This window comes from Diabrotica undecimpunctata, chromosome 1 (genome assembly GCF_040954645.1).
Source record: "Diabrotica undecimpunctata isolate CICGRU chromosome 1, icDiaUnde3, whole genome shotgun sequence".
Taxonomy (NCBI): Eukaryota; Metazoa; Arthropoda; class Insecta; order Coleoptera; family Chrysomelidae; genus Diabrotica; species Diabrotica undecimpunctata.
The window spans coordinates 97,197,819-97,218,313 of record NC_092803.1 but is presented as its reverse complement, the minus strand read 5'-3'; the positions used below and the strand labels follow the sequence as shown (position 1 = coordinate 97,218,313).

At 31.6% G+C, this 20,495-nt stretch overlaps 1 pseudogene; it reads right to left on the bottom strand.

The window, feature by feature from the left end:
• Window positions 1-360: 360 nt before the first annotated feature.
• LOC140432934 (5S ribosomal RNA) lies at window positions 361-479 on the bottom strand (annotated as a pseudogene).
• Window positions 480-20,495: the final 20,016 nt, after the last annotated feature.

Genomic DNA, 20,495 nt, shown 5'->3' with positions numbered 1-20,495 from the left:
TAACGAACTATTTTCAAACCTACAGAATACACATGTAAAATTACATCAAAATCGGTTCAGCCATTTCGAAGAAGTATGGCAACTAACTATGTGAGACCAACATGGCTATTAAAAAAGGAGTTAGTAATAGAGGGGTAAAAATTAAGGTCTGTATCTATTTTTTAATGCCACATATTAAAAACAAAAATAAAATATTTTGTTTAAAAAATAAAAAAAATGTTTGCGTTGAACCACCCTTACCACTTATCTAAAAATATATAGGTGGTAATGGTATAAAAAATAGATAAAAACCTATTCTCATACATACAGAATACACATGTGAAATTTCATGAAAATCGGTCCTGCCGTTTCCGAGAAGGAAGGCAACAACATGCGGTGTTCCCCAACGGTCACCCATCTAAGTGCTAACCGCGCCCGACACTGCTTAACTTTGGTGATTTAACAAAAACTGGTATATTCATTGTGGTATGGCTATTGCCTAATCTATCAATACTGACATTTATTTTGTTATTTCTAATTTCCTTTGTTACTCATAGTATGGCGTCATCTATTGTTTTTGAAGTCTAACTCTTTATTGTCAAACTGTTTTTGAAGTCTTTCCGTACAATTTTTTGAAAATTATTTTTTATACAAACCTCCTGATAATAACAAACACAACAAAAAAGGAATTATCTAATATTAGATATAAATATAAAGTATATATAGTATATATTAGATATATATTGTTATGGTTTGAATTGGTCTAAAATATTTAAAGATCATAATATAAATTTAATTTCATCAACCAAAAAACTCGATTTAATAAATAAATAGGAAAATTATTTCTGTAAAAACCAAATAGATAAGAATGAGTAATGGTTTTTCTAAACTATGATAAGGCAGGTAGATATCGATATTATAGTAATAGTCGATTTTTAATAAACAATTAATTATGTCAAAGGCACAGGTATAGGAATTCTTTGAATACAAAATAGAAATCTTTTGTACACAGAATTTTGAAAGTATGGAGAAAGCTTCTAGTAAAAGATGAGGGTAGATAATAATCTTGATGTTTAGTTTTATTGTTATATCGAGACTTGTAAACAAAAAGAAATCAAACGATTTCTACCTGGCGAAACCGATAATACCGTCATTATGTTTTAAAAAGAAATGAATTATTTATGAAATTGAAAATACCAAATGATATAAGGTCATGACGACAGCGAGTTTGTTTACTGAAAAAGTATGGAATGTGATTGTTTGAAATTTACAGTGTGGAGTGTAAGATGCTGGAATCTGATTGGTAGAAGCGAAAAGTAGAGGAAAACGATGCTAAGCCGATTTTGCGATGCCGATGGAGATTTTACTGTGTTCTGAAGAAGCTGGTTGTTTCTTTGGAATTATTTAAATCCTGTAATAAGGAAAACAGGTGTAGCATATATGTAGTGCTAATCGATGAAGTGAAAATCCTTTCGATTAGCAAGAAAGTGTGTTCCTGTGGGAAAGGTGTTTATCTAGGAGGTGTTTTGAAAAAACTGAAGCGACGTTAATGTGTGTGAGACTTTTACCAGCTGAGGAGAACAGGGGTGTGTGAAGCATCCAAGAATAAGAGCAGTAGATGGTCAGAGCACAGTCGAAAGAGAAAAGGGGCCAATAGAAAAATTGTGTAAATAAAAGGTCAGTCTGATATACAATAAAAAAAAAGGACTTTGAACCACACTCTTAACAATATCATATAGTACATCCACTAATAATTTTCCAACATAAACATGTCTGATTTTGGTATCAAAGAGACCGCCTTTCAAATCAAGGTTGTCAGACATATTTCCTAAAATTCCTAAGGTTATATTTAAAAAATATTCTCTATCCGCTATTATTCAATTGCTAGTCAAAGAACGACACTCTTAAAAAATGATATGAACATATTCCCAAAAAATATATCTATAAATTAATTAACTAGGTACTAATATTTCCATGGACTCTTCACTAATGAATTAAAGCAACCGTGAACGTTTATATATTACTTATGCTCTAAGTAATTTTCGAATATCGGCAACATTGTAGTCTGGAGAGAATTTGAACATTCGATCTATCTTGACGTTGCCATGTTGGTGAATTTAGCGGTAATACTCTTATAGATATAATGATCGACTTTTAAGAAATCAGACATCTTTTAAGAATCCAAGTTCTCAAAAACGGTTACAAGAATTGTATTATTTTTTTCCAAATTTCATTGATTTTATACCTTACCTGGAAACATGAAAAATTGCAGATATATTAATATGTTATATTAAAGTTACATTCAGTAATTTTAAAGTCATGCATTATGACAACAGCGCATCGCAAAGCGATAAATCGTAATCAACACCTGTGTGTCTGGCTCGGTGACACCCTAAAATATTCCTATTTGGAAGCAGATATCACAGGCGGAGGTTTATACGGTAAGTAATATTATATTTTTCTAGAATGGCATTTTGGAGACCGTTTGAAACGAATGATCAAGATGCATCAACTTCTGTGTTATCAATAAATAATGAAAATGATTTTAATGACAGCCCGGAATTAAAAAATAAAGATTTGCACGTACAATCCCAAAGAATAGTTTTAAATATGTATGAGTGTTTAAAAAAAGAAAATATTGGGATGGCTGATAATGCAATTGTTTCGAGAATTCATATATTAACAAAAATCGGGTATAAGACGATATATACAATTATTAAATTAGGCACTGTTACAGATCATTCCTTAAAACGAAAGCGACCAAATAAAAAATTGGGTAGGATTGACACTGCTGCAAAAGACGTTATTCAGCGAACAGTTTACAATTTTACAGGCACACTGACGATTCTTTTCAGTCCTTCTAATTAATTTCTTTACAGCTATCGCGATGCATCTTGAACACTAGTATTCATTATTATACAGTGTGTCGCATTTAAGATGAAGACAACTCTATATATCAGCTACTAAAATACATACAGATTTGACATTTTGCACAGTCATACATGTTGTTAGTGCACATTTTTTTAAGATAGTCATCTGAAATTTAAATTTTAAACGCGGCTTACTGCGAATCCACAAACAGGGTAAATTTTCGATATTTTGCTTCGCGTTAGAGAAATCGGAAAAACTTATTTGGAAAAGTTGTTCCACTTATTGTAAACGCACATACCAAATTTCATGACAAAATTCGCAATTTTAGTTTTTCAGTATTATTTGTAATCTCGATCCTAAATCTACAATTGGCTGTCTAAAGATGCATCTCGGGACAGCCAACTGTCCGTTTTAGAATCCTGACTACAATTGAAGAGCTTATTTCCAAAGTGTCTTACATCCATATAATGAAATCCATGAAATTACAGATTTTCATACAAATTTAACATACAAATTATACAATTTTACAATTTTCATATGCACTTTTAAATGGTAAATAAGAAGTTGTTTTGGTACATATAACTTTATTCTAGACTTGAAGAAATCTATAAAGTTTAAAAAAAGAAAATTTAAAAAATCGAAATTTTGGATTTAAGACACTGGAAATAAGCTCTTCAATTAATGAAAAAAGTAAAAGTGCGAATTTTGACATAAAACTTTGTTATGTGGGGTTAAAATAATATTTGGAACATCTTTTCCAAATAACTTTTTCAGATATCTCTAACTCGAAGCAAAATATTGAAGATTCACCCTGTTTGTGCATTAACAGTAGGCCGTGTTTAAAAATTAAATTTCAGTTGACTATCTTAATTGCTGGATAGACAATGTTTTAAAATTTTCTGACAGAATGAGCCATTATTTACAGATAATTGTAAAAAAATATTATGGTTTATGTAAAAACTAAATAATAAGTCCAATATTCTTATAAATCACTAAAATTAACAAGCTTTAATTTGAAAGAATTAATTTGTTATTTATTCGGTGTTGTGAGCCCGCTCCCATTTGAAAAAAAAACTGATTCTGTCCTTTGAAGAGTCCTATTCAAAAATGCCCCGTTTAAACAAATCGAAGGTTGAAGGGTGCCGGACATTTTTGCCGGAAACAATTCAAATTCAAAAGATCACCTTTTTCTGCTACGGAAAATATTGCTTCGATTTCTCACCAAAATCAATGTTGATACTTTAGTTTAGATACTCTTGAATCTCAAAAATACTCATTTACATATTTTTCAAGCCTCGAAAATGCATATTAGGTATCGCATTTTTCGGATTTTAAATCGCTTATATCTCCAAAACTATTAACTTTTGAGAAAAATGACATAGATCTTATTTAGAGTCACCCAAAAACCTAAAAAATATTTTTTGGAGCACAAAAGGTGATATTTTGAATTTGTTTAAAAAATTGTTTAAACAATTTCTGCCCAAAAATTGAGAAATTTTCCTGAATATAATTATGTAAAAATTAATAAAAATTATATGATTTTTCTTGAAATATGCGTTTGATAACTGATCCCTTTTCTTAATTTCCACGCCAATCGTCGGCACCGACATCAAAGAACCTCAAAAGCCGACGCTTGGCAAATTGACAATGGAAAAAGTATAACTAATTTGATTCTTTCAACATTTTGTTTAACTGTTCGCTTTCATAATAAATATAAAATTTAATTAAAAGATATTCTTTTTGAGTACAAGTCATAATAAGTATTGATAATTTGTTATATGTTTGGTTTGATTATTAATTTGAATTAATAAATTGAAAGTAATTTTTAAAAATTGTTTGATAATTTATTATCACAAATTTATTTATTTTCCCATTGTTTATTTTTTCCTCAAAGGTAATATTATAGACATTACTTTGAAGCCACGTAGAAAAATTAACGATATAAAATAGCCCTGAGATTAAAAATTAATAATTTTTTTTTTTTTTGATAAAATAAAGGCAGATGTCGAGCACGGTTTTATTAATTAAATCTTGCCCAAGTACTTTCGCTCACTACAGCATCTTCCAAGGCATCTGAAATAAACCAAGAAACTTTTTTTAAATGAAGAAACTGATTAACCTCGATACAAACTCAAAGTTAATGGATGATAAAAGTTTTTTTGTGATTAACGTTTTAGACTTACTTCGTCAATTTTGGGCTATCCAACAATCCCAGAATGTCATAAACATAAAATTAAACATAACGTTGAACATAACACTACACTAAACAAGGACAAACAGTTAAAAATTATTTAAAAAGTCGAAGCTACATTCTGGTCGGTAACAGGAGAGAATGACTCCCGGTATTAACGGAAATGTTAGGGTGACATATGACAGTTTGAATGGGCAGTCACAATCATGTAGATGTGATCTGCACATTTCAAAATTCTATGTAACTAAGCATTGACCAAAGGTCCAACTGACACTACTATAGGAAGTCAACTAATGAAATATGACATATAGAATATTAAAACTAGATTGCATAATCCAGATCTCACACTTAAACCTGTCTATAATAATTAGGGTGTTAGTTTGAGAGCAATTGAGGTGGATGTAAAGTATAAATGCAAGAAATAGACTAAACAATATATTAGACAGTGGGTGGTTAACTACAATAAAAGTGTCTACCAGGCACTATCAATACTGTAGAAAAGAAGAAATCTGACTATGAATTTAAAATACTAAAAATTAAAAGATCAAAATTGAAAGCAATGTATAAATGGGGCATAATTCAAGTAGTTCAGTTAAATGCAATCCACTATTCTGCAATCACCAACTTAACCCACAAAACAACATAACTTGTACTTATCTTTTAACACACTGTTTTTAAACTGGAATGCTCGTTCTGGGTGGTAAAAACACAATGCTCGAAATTTTCTCTTTCAGTTTTAACATCGACTATCTGTTCTCCTTCCCTCGTTTCCTATAGCTGATCATACACGTTCATTCCTCCGATCTATCTTCCGAAAATCTCTACATTAATTTTTAATAATTCAAGCGTATTGTACCCACTTAGTTTATCCTTAAATTTAAAGAAGAGAATCTGAATACAATTTCTTTTGTGTTTACAGGCAAAGGCAAAATAATGCAAAAGGCTTTATCTATAAAACATTAATTTGAAATTCTTATCTGATATAAGACTAAAACGTTTTGTTTATTAATCCTAAATTTCTAAGATCCTGCTTAATATTTTCTCTTTCGTAAGGATGTGGTGCCCTCTTGTTATTTGTTTGACTATTTCTGTCCAATTATCTCTCTCCTGTGCGTGTTTTAATAAAAATCATTATTTTGACGACTTTTCGGCAAGGTCACACTTGCTATTGTCAAGTCAGGTAGTAGCGCTTCTCGCTGATGTTTGAAGTTAACTGACTCTCCTGGTCGATGCGTTTACATACTTTTTATAACTGCAAGGCTTCTTGTGATTGGTCCTGTCCGTATGTAGGTAGGCGGGGTCCTACTAGTCGGTCTTGTGCTCTGACGTGTATTTGTTGAGAATGTAATACATTTACAGTTCATCCCAAACCCTTCTTTCAGTGCGTCATAGTTGATCGAATTCTCTCTAACGCATTAAGCTAGAAGTGACAGAAAAAAACGTAAGTCTGTGATTATTATACATAGAACTTACAAAATTATGTATCGTTCACGGGTATTTGCATATTAAAGCGAATTCTACTTACGGATATATAATTGGTTGGAGTTTAGAATGCGCTAAATAGATATAAAATCAATGATGCGCATAAATATAATTTGACGCAGATGGTCTCAATAGTGACAGTACTATGACAATGTCAACTGATAAAATGATAATTGTCATTTCAGGTTAGTATTTTCAGACATTTTACAGTGAAAATTTAATTTTGTATTTATTGTCATAAAAATATTTTAAATATGCCGAGATATACCGAGAAAGAACAAAGCCTAATATTAAAATTATTAAATTATTTTCAATTAGAAGATATTCATATGTATTAAAACGGTTCTTTTTAGAACCACATTTTATTAAAATATAAGATATAATTGATGCCAGCCACATATCCCCTGTAATCATTGATTTTAATGAATCAGATTCTGAATCGGATTGTGGATTGTTTGAAATATAATATTCATTTTTGTTATTCATAAAAAAAGAAGGTAAACTTACATTCGGTATCTTGTTTTTTAACTAAACTCCATTAACACTATTTCATCTGTATACCGAAACTGGTAGATAAACTCAAAAATCAACTGCTTTACTATTTAAACTGTCCATTGTTTTTTTACCTAAACTTCATAACACTCTTTCATTTGCACACCCAATCTAGTAGAATAACTCACTATTTAAACTATTTTCACGATTTTATGATAAATCTTCACAAAATTAAACTAATGGCTGCCACAGAAACTTTCCGAAAATTACTTATCCGAATATGACTGATTTCAATCGATGCTATTTTATCACAGGAATGTTTGCTTTGATGCCTTGCAATTGCCAGTAAATTTTTTTATCTCGCAGTCAACTCTTAAAAGATTCTATAGGAGGAAGCGTTATTTTAAATAAACAAACATTTATCAGCAAATTCCATAGTGTTTATAATAAATAATAATAAATCCATAAATAAATCTTAGCTAATTAAGCACTTTCTTTGGAATGTATAGAATAGCAATTATGACAAAATGCCGTTCCAATATAATGCGCAATAAAATTTTTTATACAGGACGGGACCTCTAATATGTAAAGTAAAAAAAAATTTGGATTCTTAAAGTTTTTACTTCACATTTTAAAAAAATAATCTTTTCACATTTAGCCGATTACAATCCTGCAACTGTCAGATTTAACTAAAATGTCATGCAATAATTCTCGACATTCTTAAAATCCTATATGACGTCAAAATTAGTGACGCACTGAAAGAAGGGTTTGGGACAGACTGTATATTGTATAATATACAGTATATATTGATGTAAGTGCAAGTGGAACGCACCCATAGTATCATGGGTTGATATGACAGACAGTAATGTCAATGAAATGAGTGTCATGTAGTAGTAGTAGTAAGAAGCATGGAGATATAGGCTTAAGTTAGGTTAGTGAGTATTAGTATGTATGTTATAGGAAATAAAGCCTTAATATTAGTAAAGTACGACTGTTTCTTATCCACACCTTAACAGTATTATCGACTTTTTCTTTAATACCGTTTCCCATGTTGATGGAAGCCTTTTTTGAGCATCATCCCTTTGGTTTCAAACCATTATTTTTACATATATATATATATATATATATATATATATATATATATATATATATATATATATATATATATATATATATATATATATATATATATATATATTAGAAGTGATTATTTCGACCAAAAAATAATTTATAAATACGTTCAAATTATCGGGTAAAGTGGTCTATAATAAAAATGTTTCTTTTTTCTAAATTACTCAATATTATCATATGCTAGACTATAACAAAGCTCACATTTTGGCGCAGACTGATAACTACAAAAGTAGATTATTTCTTGAAATGTGTTACATTAACAAAAATAAAAACACTTTAAATTATAAAACGGACACTGGACAGTTAAGTAACATATATTGTAACATATTGAACAAAATTTATAAATATTAAAAATAGCCAACATTCATCTTAATAACAACTAACCTTAATAATTCATCAAATAAATATTATTCTTCTAACTTTTCTTTTATTGTTATTTTTATTTTTACATTTGAAATAATTTTAATTTTTTATCGTATAGCTGTAACGAACGTGCTTCAGACAATTTAATCTTGACATTCAATATTTCAAATACTTCAATGTCAGTTTTTATTTGCGAGTGTTTTAAAATGTATTTGTACGCCATTTTTTGTAATGTTCAAATTGTTTTTAGTTTACTCCTGAGGAAGCTTTTAAATAAATGGCGAAATATTGAGTAATTTAGAAAAAAGAAAGATTTTTATTATAGACCACTTTACCCGATAATTTATACGTATTTATATATATATATATATATATATATATATATATATATATATATATATATATATATATATATATATATATATATATATAGATCTAGCGGTTAATGGGGGCTCCGTACTAAAACGGTATTATACTAACTCCAGGCGAAAACACTTTTGGGATCCGTAAACATTTCTTTGCGTACACAACTAAACTCCTCCGATGTTGCCAATAATTTGATTAGTCGTAATTTTTCAGCAGGTACGTTTTGGAACTTCAAATTTATTTTAATATCAATCAATTTAGTCATCGAGAAATTTCACAAATAGGTACTTGGTTAATGTAGTTAAATATTTTATGGTGGTTATTTATATTACTTGCTTTAATTATTTTCAAACTTAAAAAAGTATTTATTATAAACTTGGAAATGGCTAGTTTTCGTTTTATTTATTATTATTTTTTGTTAAAATGTATATGCACTTAAACATTTAGTCTCTAAATGTACTAACATCGAGTAGAGTAGTCGTGTAACAGTTTAAGAAAGTAGAAGCCTTTCGGTAGGATTATAATAAACTACATAAAATTGTAATTTTGTCTTTGTAATTTTTCAATTCCTGCAATTTATGACGTGAAATATTTGTTTCATAAAGTAGTTAAATTTAAACTATAATAATTTATGGGAAGCGTTTAAAAAAGTAATCGCTAACCTTAATTAGAATACGGCACAATAAGAAGATGAAACTTACTGTATTTTTACTTATTATATTCACAAAAAGAATATCCAACGTAAAATTTAACAAGTTTTCATGTAGTTGTAGTGAAATTTGACTTCTTATTACGATACCGGATCCTGTAAAATTTTAAATACATTAAATCTCCCGTAAATTATTAAACTTATTCTTAGAATAAAATAATAAACTTCTTAGTAATTCGGTACAATATACCGTTCACAATTATGTGATAATGTGTAGGTGTCAAGATTGTACGGTCATGTGCCATAAGGTTTCATCTTTCATATAAACATCGATAGTTTTTAACTTTGGGTGTATTTGATTCCACCGTGCTGTAACCGATCCAACTTGAAAAGTGTTATTTTACATAAAATTAGAACGTTGGCCCTAATAATGACCTATAAATATACATTGTTAAAAATTGTATACATTTATCAATTTAAAACGTTCTTTGTCGTCTTCTGATCTTCATCTCCATTCGTTCCTAATTAAGCACATGTTATCCACAGGATACCTCTCTCATTTTTAAATCATTACTCTTTTTGCCTTTTGCCATGGTTTTCTTTATTTTGTTTATTCATATCGTTTTTACTCATAACAAATATTGGGTAGATTATTGTATCATTAAACTTTCTCCTTATATGTCCGTATCATATAAGTTGTCTAGTTATTTTAGCGTATCTAATGACGTATGTTAATTCCATTTTGTTTAACAATAAAACAGCAAAACTTCTACAAAATTATTTCTATCTTATCACTACAGCTGTTTGGGAGAGTGCCTTTCTCAAGTCTCAAGTTTCTCGAATCCATCAATCATCCATTGTATTTCTTATACTTTCATTTAAATCCTCTCCAATCAAAGATTTTGAAGCAGCTTTGCTCCATAGTCCATTTTTGTTGCTTTTTGTCACTGTTTCTCCTTTCTCTTTATCATTATCAATACGTAGCGCTACAACACTGGGTAGGTCTTCGCTGATTACAACTTATCTCCAAGGTGATCGATTTTCCACGAATCTGCAATCAAATGAAATGTTCATTTTTTGAGATATGATTGGATGTCTTCTCTCCATTGTATACTGACATGCCCAAGTGGCATTCTTCTGTGCTAACTTCCTTCCACACCAGTTCTACAAGTTTGACATCTTGGCGTCTATGCACGTGTCCGATATACCTTTAGGGATTTATTTTCCTGAACAATATCTTTATGCGAGCTTTCTTTATTCAGTATGTTTTCTTATTCTATACGGATTTGTAGCGATATGATAATGAGTTCTTAAGCTATTTTTTTGTGGCATTTTAAAGTAATTACTATTTAAATGGGAATAAGCCACAATTAAAGCTTAAAGTTAGTTTATTGACGTTTCAATTTCCACTTCGGAAATCGTTCTCAAAATACAAACATTAGTGAGAATGATTTCCGAAGTGGAAATTGAAACGTCAATAAACTAACTTTAACCTCTAATTGTTGCTTATTCCCATTTAAATAGTAGTTATGATAATGGAGTTAAATAAAAATTTCTGATTATTTTCCTTTCAAATATTCGGAGTGCTTCCTTATTTGTTTTAGTCATTCTCCATGACTCACATCCATGTATTAAAATAGGTCTGAAGTTTGAATTATGCTCTGTATTTCTTTAGTGGCATTATTATTAGGTAACCGTGATCAGTGATATAAGATATTTAAAGTGTTCCATACTTTCGAAATTGTAGTTGTTGACTTTAATGTTTTTTCTAAATTTATTGAATTGGTTGATTGGTTTTCTGTTGATTCGCTTGTATTTGGTTTTCATTTCGTTGATTTTAAGTCAAACATTTTTTGTGCTCTCTTCACTTTATTGAAGTTTGTGGACGGAAGAGTTTCTCATTAGAGTTATGAGTTCTATATCATTAGCATATGCTAGGAGTGCTTTGTCCCTTGGGCCGTTAATGGATTACATCTTAAATAGGCGTTATTTCTATTTTAGTAAGCTGTTCATTAATTTTTTGATTATTGGAATCGAGAATCTGTATTTTATTCGACTGTTTTATAACACAGAGTTTCTTGGAACATATTTTCATCTTTGGTTTCCAGTATCATTATTACAAGGATTTTGCTGGATATGGACATAGTGAGCTGAATATGGTGGTATGTACATGATGTTTTCATAACCAACGTTCAAAAATTTTTCTTACTGTAAATTTATGATTATTTTACTAGGAAATATAGTGTTGTTTAATAATAATAAAGTTCAAGCAACAATTCCTATATGCATTAACTCGGTAATGATAATTCTGCTCCCCGATACCAGGTAGCAGTCCCGAAAACATTAACACTGCTACACTCATGCTTCTCATTATCCAACAATTAGCCAGTCCAGAACTATAAGTCTTATTATGACACTGATATTGCTGCTGCTCCTCATAAGTGAATAGAATATGCAAGGAAGGTTTTGACAATTTAATAGGATTTTGTGTGTTAGAATATTATTTCTCCGAGAAAGTGAAGAATATCTATTTGCTATCCGGATTTAATCCATAAATTAAATAATAGAATGCTCTAAAATAATGCTAGTAGCAGCAAAAAAAAGCGGTCTAATAGTCATCATCATCATCATCAATCAGCCCTGAGTTGTCCATTGTTGAACATAGGCCTCCTCTAGACTTTTCCATCTGCTTCTGTTCTGCGCCTCTGCTATCCAATTGGTCACGATTCTTTTGAGGTCGTCGGTCCATCGCTTTGGGGGTCTTCCTCGGCTTCGCTTGTCAGCCCGTGGTCTCCACTCAAGCAATTTTTTTGTCCAACTGTTGTCTTTTATTCTTGCAACATGTCCTGCCCATCTCCATTTTTTTTTGTAATATGTTCGATAATGTCTTCCACTCCGGTTCGTCTACGAACTGCCCCGTTTCTTATTCTATTGCTTAAGTTTATTCCAAGCATTGATCTCTCCATCTTTCGTTGTGTCCTCAATTTTTCGGCTGATGTTTTTGTGAGAGTTAAGGTTTCTGCTCCGTATGTGAGGACTGGTAGAACGCACTGGTTAAAAGCTTTTCTTTTTAAATGGATCGGTATATTTGTTTTAAATACGTCTCTCATTTTTCCGAATGCAACCCAACCCAGACTTATTCTTCTGAGTAGCTCGCATGTTTGGTTATCTCGCGTTAACCTTATTTCGTGACCCAAATACACATATTTTTCCACAAGTTCTATGGGCGACTTTTCGATTTCTATTAGCTCATTGGGGACGAGATTGGTCATCATTTTTGTTTTTCCATAGTTTATTTTTAAACCGACTTTCTGGGTTACTTGCTGTAGTTGTTGTAGCATAACTCTGGCTTCTCCTAAGTTGTCTGTTATGAGAACAATATCATCGGCATATCTGAGATGATTGAATATCTTTCCATCGATTCTAATACCCTTTGATTCAAACTCTAGCCTTTTAAATGCGTACTCCATAACTGTTATAAATAGTTTTGGCGACAAGGTATCTCCCTGCTGCACCCCTCTGCCAATTTTTATCTTCTCAGTGCAATGGAGGTTAACGGTTGTTGTCGCATTTTCGTATATATTTCGAATAATATTTGCATACCTGTGATCTATTCTGCATTCTGATGGTGCTTTTAAGATAGCAACTGTTTCGACTGTGTCAAATGCTTTGTGGAAGTCGACAAAGATAAGAGCAAGGGGTCTGTTATATTCGATAGACTTTTCAACTAGAGTTTTAAGGCATTGCAAATGGTCGTTTGTTCCGTGTCCTGCTCGAAATCCTGCATGTTCTTCTGATTGATAGAAATCGAGTTTTGCTTCTAATCTGTTTGTCAGTATTCGAGTAAAGAGCTTGTATAGGTAGTTAAGAAAACTAATTGGCCTATAGTTTTCGAGATCTGATTTATCCCCTTTTTTGTGGAGGAGGATTGTAACCGAATTTTTCCATTTACTTGGAATGTTTTCACTATGCAGACATAGATTAAAAAGTGTTTGGATTCGGGACATTAAAAGTGAACCTCCTAGTTTAATTGTCTCAATGACTACACCATCTTCCCATGGAGCTCTATTATTTTTCATATTTTTGAGGGCATGTTGAACCTGACCTCAGCGACTCCAACAATGTCCCAATTGATTTTATTAAGTTCAGATTCCATTTCTATGAATTTTTCTTCTGATAGCAGGGTTCTTGCATTGAAAGTTGCAATTTTTAGAGAGATATATCTGTTAGATGGTTTTCTAAAATATGTCAGAATTTTGCCCCCCCCCCCCCAGAATCCGTGGGACTGACTGATAGTCTGACTGATAGTCTGACTGATAGTCTAATAGTCACTAATGAGAAAATCAAATAAATGTTCTTTAACATACAAAAGAGAGGATCGAAAGTAGGGCATAACGGAACAATAAAGCCATATAATTTTGAAAGATTGCAGCGTCTTAGATGCCGTAGGTAATGTTGTTACATAAAAAATAAAAGGGAATATTTAGGTAGCTAACTGATGTTTATGTATATATAATCCTCTTTTAAATCCAGAAGTCTAATTCGAATCTCTAAAATCAGGATGTATAAAATAGTGATCAAACCAGTGCTAATGTGTGGATACGTGACGAGAACGTATTAATTAGACCAGGATTGCTAGAAAAGCCATCAGAGGTATTTTCCGACTTACAGAGGTCCGAGTACTAACCAATATCGAACAGAGCTAATTCCAAGGTCAAACACATATATAAAGATAGCAACGTCGTACAAGAAACTAAATCTCAGTGCTAAAGTTGCGCTGGCTTTATCCAAAGACTCTATAATAACTGCATTGCCAAGTTAAATTGGGAGGATGCCCCAAGAGAAAAAATGCCTTTAAGACTTCCACAAATGAAGGAGGAGGTAACATATGGTCAGATTTAGGAATAATGAGACTATCTACCGACCCATTATATTTATCAACACCTGCTATCCTACCTACAATCAATACTTATCTGTTGTGGAATATCAAATCAATTACATGTAATCAAACGAACTAGGCTTAAAAAAATTATCGAAGGAAAGGCACTTCAGAAATATTGACATAAATTTTAAAAACGTCATTTACCTGGCTGTATTTTCAATAGGAAAGAGAAGACAAAAAGAAGAAAAGGCAACAGAATCTTGTTCCGTTCTGACTATACGATGACGATGATCTTTATATAACATATAGGGAGAAAGAGAGAATAATGTTTATGTTTAATTTAGAAGTCGCTGGTTTTCTCCCTTTTGAATTGGGTATGTATATGTATTACCATAGAAAATAAAAGCAAGAGAACTATAATTATAAAACGAAAAGATTACGAAATGAAAAGATTATATAAATCCCTTATATTTACACAGACTGTTTTACAAAAGGTGAAGGACAGCTGTTTTACAAACTTAATATTATTAGACGCATTTAGGATCAATTTCACTTAAAATATGATATGCTAAAATATGATCCGACAGGAAAAAGGCAATGACTTTTACAGCTGATTGCCACATAAATATATCAATGTAACCCAAGTATGATGATTTTTGCCACAGCAAATTTAAAGTGTTCCATACTTTCGAAATTGTAGTTGTTGACTTAAATGTTTTTTCTAAATTTATTAAATTGGTCTCTTCTGTTGATTCGCTTGTATTCGGTTTTCATTTCGTTGATTTTAAGTGAAACATTTTTCGTGCACTTTGTTAAAGATGTTTGCGGACCGGAGAGAGTTTCTTATGAGATCCATATCATTAGCATATGCCAGGAGTGCTTTGTACCTTGGCCCGTTAATGGATTACATCTTAAATAGGCGTTATTTCTATTTTACTAAGCTGTTTATTGATTTTTTGACTATTTGAATCAAGAATCTGTAGTTTATTCGACTGTTGAATAAAACAGACTTTCTTGGTGCATATTTTTATCTCTGGATTTTTGTTTGCCGTCTTCTTATTACAACGATTTTGCTGGATATCGACATAGGGAACCTGGTGGTATGTACATGATGTTTCCATAAGCAACGTTCGAAAATTTGTCTTACTGTAAAGTCATGATGATTTTACTAGAAAATATAGTGTTGTTTAATAATAATAAAGTTCAAGCAACAATTACTATATGCATTAACTTGGTACTGATATCTCTGCTCTCCGCTAACAGATTGGAGTCCCGAAAACATTAAAACTCATGCTTCCTATTATCCAACGATTAGCCAGTCCAGTACTATACGCCTTATTATGGTACTGATATTGCTGCTGAGCCTCATGAGTGAATAGAATATGCAAGGAAGGTTTTGGCAATTTAATAGGATTTTGTGTGTTAGAATATTATTTTTCCGAGAAAGTGAAGAATATCAATTTGCTATCCGGATTTAATCCATAAATTATTAGAATGCTATAAAATAATGTTATTAGCATAAAAAAACGGTCTAATAGTCAGTAATAAAGCATATAAATGTTCTTTAACATACAAAAGAGATGACGTAGAGTAGGGCATAACGTAACAATAGACCCATATAATTTTAAAGGATTGCAACATTTTAGATATCGTAGATAACGTTGTAACATAAGAAATAAAAGGGACTATTCAGGTAGCTAACTGATGTATATATAACTCTTATAATACTTTTAAATTCAGAGGTCTAATACGACTTTCTTAAATCAGGATATATAAAACAGTGATTAAACCAGTGCTAATGTGTGGATATGTGGCCAGAACGCTAACAAAACTATGTAGGTAAAACTCAGGTATTAATTAGATCAGGATTGCTAGAAAAGCCATCAGAAGTATTTTCCGACTTACAAAGGTCCGCGTACTAACCAATACCAAACGGAACTAATGCCAAGGCCAAACACATATATAAAGACAACAACGTCGTGTAAGAAGCTAAATCTCAATGCTAAAGTTGCGCTGGCTATATCCAAAGGCTCTATAATAACTACATTGCCAAGTTAAATTGGGAGGATGCCCCAAGAGAAAAAATGCCTTTAGGACTTCCACAAATGAAGGGGGAAGGTAACATGAGGTCAGATTTAGGAATAATGAGACTATCTACCGACCCATCATATTTATCAACACATGCCTGTTCAACTACCTGCTATCCTACCTATAGTCAATACTCATCTGTTGGGGACTATCAAATCAATTACATGTAATCAAACAAACCAGGCTTAAAAAAAGTTATCTCAGGAAAGGCACTTTTAAAACGTTATTTACGTGACTTATTATAATTTAAATTTTTAATGAAAAGTAAAAGATTAGCCATTTGTTATGGGGTTCAGAGAAGAACCTTCACGATGTTAATTTTTTGAGATATGATTTGGATGTTTTGCATCTACCTTAAGCAATTTACTACTACTACTAAGGATTTCCACAGTTTTCACTGTCTTCCTTCACTCAACCGTTTTCTCCAATTTTCCCTGTCATTCCAGTCTCCATCTCGCAGGGTTCTTTTCTCCATAGCCTCGTCGATTTCATCTCTGAATGACCTTCGGGGTCTTCCTCTCTTTCTTCTTCCAATCGGGCTCCATTCTGTGATTTTGTTTATCCAGCGTCCTCTGTCCGCTCTTCTGACGTGGCCGTACCAGGATAGTCTCTTCTCCTCTATATAGTCGATTATGTCTGATTGCACTCCCATTCTCCGCTTAATCTCTGCGTTTTCAATTCTGTCTCTTTTTGTAAGTCTACAGCTTCTCCTCAGGAACTCCATTTCTACTGCTCTTATTCTACCTCTATTTCTCTTGTTTATTGTCCAGTTTTCGGACCCATATGTCAGGATACTTCTTGTCAGGGTGTTATATATTCTCTTTTCTGTCTTTATCGTAATGTTCTTATCCCACAACACTGAGTTTAGTTGTCTTACACAGTTTCTTGTTTGTCTCAGTCTGTTGTTTATATCTTCTTCTGTTGTTCCCTGGTTCGATATTATGGTTCCTAAATACTTGAATTTATCTGTTCCATTTATTTGTCTTCCCTCGTCTATCTCTAGGTTTCTCATATCCTTGTTTTCTGTTGTTAGGTATTCGGTTTTCTCTAAGTTTATTTCCATTCCGTTGTTTTTATATTCTTCTTCTAGTTTTCTGAGCATAAAGCTGAGATCTTCTTCATCTTGTGCGATGACTACTTGATCGTCGGCAAAACTTAAGGTGTATAGGTATTCGTCTCTTACTGGTATGCCCATTCCTTCGCACTTTCTCCTCCATGGCTTGAGTGTCTTTTCCAAGAATATTTTAAACAGAGTAGGGGACGTAGCACAGCCTTGTAGAAGTCCTTTTGTCGTCTTAAATGGATTGTAGGCTTTATTTCCACATTTAATAGCTACTTTGTTTTGTTTTGTTTTGTTTTGTTTTCTTTTCTTAAGCAATTTATTTTCCTAAACAATATCGTTATAAGAGCTTTCTTTATTCAGTATGTGTTCTTCTTCTATACGGATTTGTAGCGATATGATAATGAGGTTAAAACAATTTTCCTATTATTTTCCTTTCAAATATTCGTAGTTCTTCCTTATCCGTTTTAGTCATTGTCCATGATTAGCATCTATGTATTAAAATAGGTAAAAAGTTTAAATTATGATCTGTATTTCTTTAGTGGCATTATTATTAACCGTGATTATTTATCTAAGATATTTAAAGTGTTCCATATTTACGAAATTGTAGTTGTTAACTTTAATATTTTATCAAGATCTATTAAATTGGTCTCTTCTGTTGATTCGCTTGTATTTCTTCTTAGCTTTACGAATTCTTCTTTTTTAATTCTGTGAACTACTAGTGGATTCTTTTTACGGAATTTTTTCATCACGTTTAGGTAATCGTCAACGGTATATAAACGTTGTTGAAATTTTAGGACATTTTCAAAATCTCCAAAATCACTACCATTGGGTAAAAGCTATGACTAGGAAAGTAATAGCGTAATGTAATTTTTTCAATGGTAGGATGAGTTTCCAAAATCATTTTCAGAATCAAAACTATTTTAATGCTGCGGTTTTGGCCGCCACAAGAGTCTGACCACAAAATTACATGTTTTTCAGAAGTAACATTTTCTTCAATGTGTTTCTTAAGACAAATGCCTACGTCCTGGGCTCCCCGACCAGCTTCACCTTCTATCCAAATATAACAATGACCTTTTTTATCCTTGGCGCTATGGATACCAAGGTTGTAAATACATAATTGACGCTTATAATATACAATATTTATTAGAATTCTCGAAAGGGGAAGAGTTTTTCTTTAAATCAAAAGAAAAGGTTTCCACTTCTGGTTGATCGTTGCTTATCTTCATGTCTAGCTTTCTTTCTTCTAAGTGCACATTTTTTCTTTTTTTAATGCTTAATTGTTCGTTATTTGCGTAATTTTTAATTTCTAATTCGAAACAATCACATCTACTACAAGTATCTTTTTTCAACTTTTTTCTTTGAAGATTAAATCGTGTTAAAAACATTTTTTTGTAAAACGAAAATTTAACAAGGTCATTGTCTGCTTCTTTAATATACAATTCATACATTTTACTTAATGTTATGTCTTTTGTTAAGTATTCTCTTTCTGTGTTAGCTCTTCTGTAATGTGACTATTATAGAAAAATTTAAGCAATAACTGAAACTACTTCTTAACCTAAACGCCTCAACAAGTTGCCAACGTCACCATTGTTAACCACGTTTATGTACATATGTTGCCAAATATTCGATTTACAATCATTAAAAGGCTCGCAAGAGGCGCTTGGTCCAAAACTAATACACAAAAATTAGTCGCTTGCTCTAGTTATGCAAAATTCAAAATCCAAAATAAAAAGAAAGGTACTTAATCTATTTAAATATATCTGGTTATCCGTTACTAACAGGTTAATGGGATTTATTACGTAGATAGTTTATGCTTTTTTCTATCTTCTTCTTTAAGTTCCATCTTCTATCGAAGGTTGGAAATCATCATGGCTATACGGACTCTGTTGACTGCCGCTCTATAAAGTTCTACACTACTGCATTCAAACCATTCCCTTAAGTTTTTAAGCCAGAATATTCTTCGTCTTCTCACATTTCGCTTTCCTCGGATTTTGCCTTGCATAATAAGTTGTAATAATGCGTATTTTTGCCCTCTCATCACATGTCCTAATTACTCAAGTTTTCGGCTTTTGATAGTTAATAATATTTCCGCCCCATTTCCTATCATTCTAGTTACTTCCACGTTTGACATTCTTTGAATCCATGATATTCGTAGGATTCTTCTGTAACACCAAATTTCAAAGGCGGCCAACTTATTCAGATGGACTTGTTTTAGTGTTCACGCTTCCAAGCCATAAAGAAAAGTAGAGAACACGTAACATCGAAGCATTCTCAGGCTCTAACTTTATATCCCGAAAACAAAGAAACTTTTTAAGTTTAAAAAATAATGCACGTGCTATTTCAATGCGTGTCCTAATTTCTTTTGTTTGGTCTACATCTGATGTTATCCTGTTGTTCCTCTTTTCCACCAGAAAGCGCCATAATCCACAATTTAAGGAAATGGGGCTGGGTCTAGTGATGCATAACGCCGTTCATATAGCAATTTGTTGTCACATGTTTATAGTTTTTTAAAAAATGAACTCCGATTTAAAGATTAAAACGTAAAACAAAATATAAAAACCTACTGAACCTTATTCAGAAAATTTCAGAACAGAATAACTTTTGTGAAAGATTGTGGGACAGTCATATTTTAAGATAAAAACATCAATTCAGAGAGTGGACATTCTTAATAAATGTATAATCTAATATGGAAGCATATTTATGTTTTACAGACTTAGAAAGCACTGAGCACACAAGTATTAATTTTTTTATGTACTAGGTCGTAAAATAAGTATACTCAAAACAAATAAACATTATCTACCAATTATTCTACTTCACTTTATTATCAATGCATCAGATATATTATAAAGATTTCGTCGTAGTTGTAAATTAATAGGAGATAAAACCAAATGTAGAGCATATAGTGAAATCTGAATATCTTAGAATAACTATATCGAGC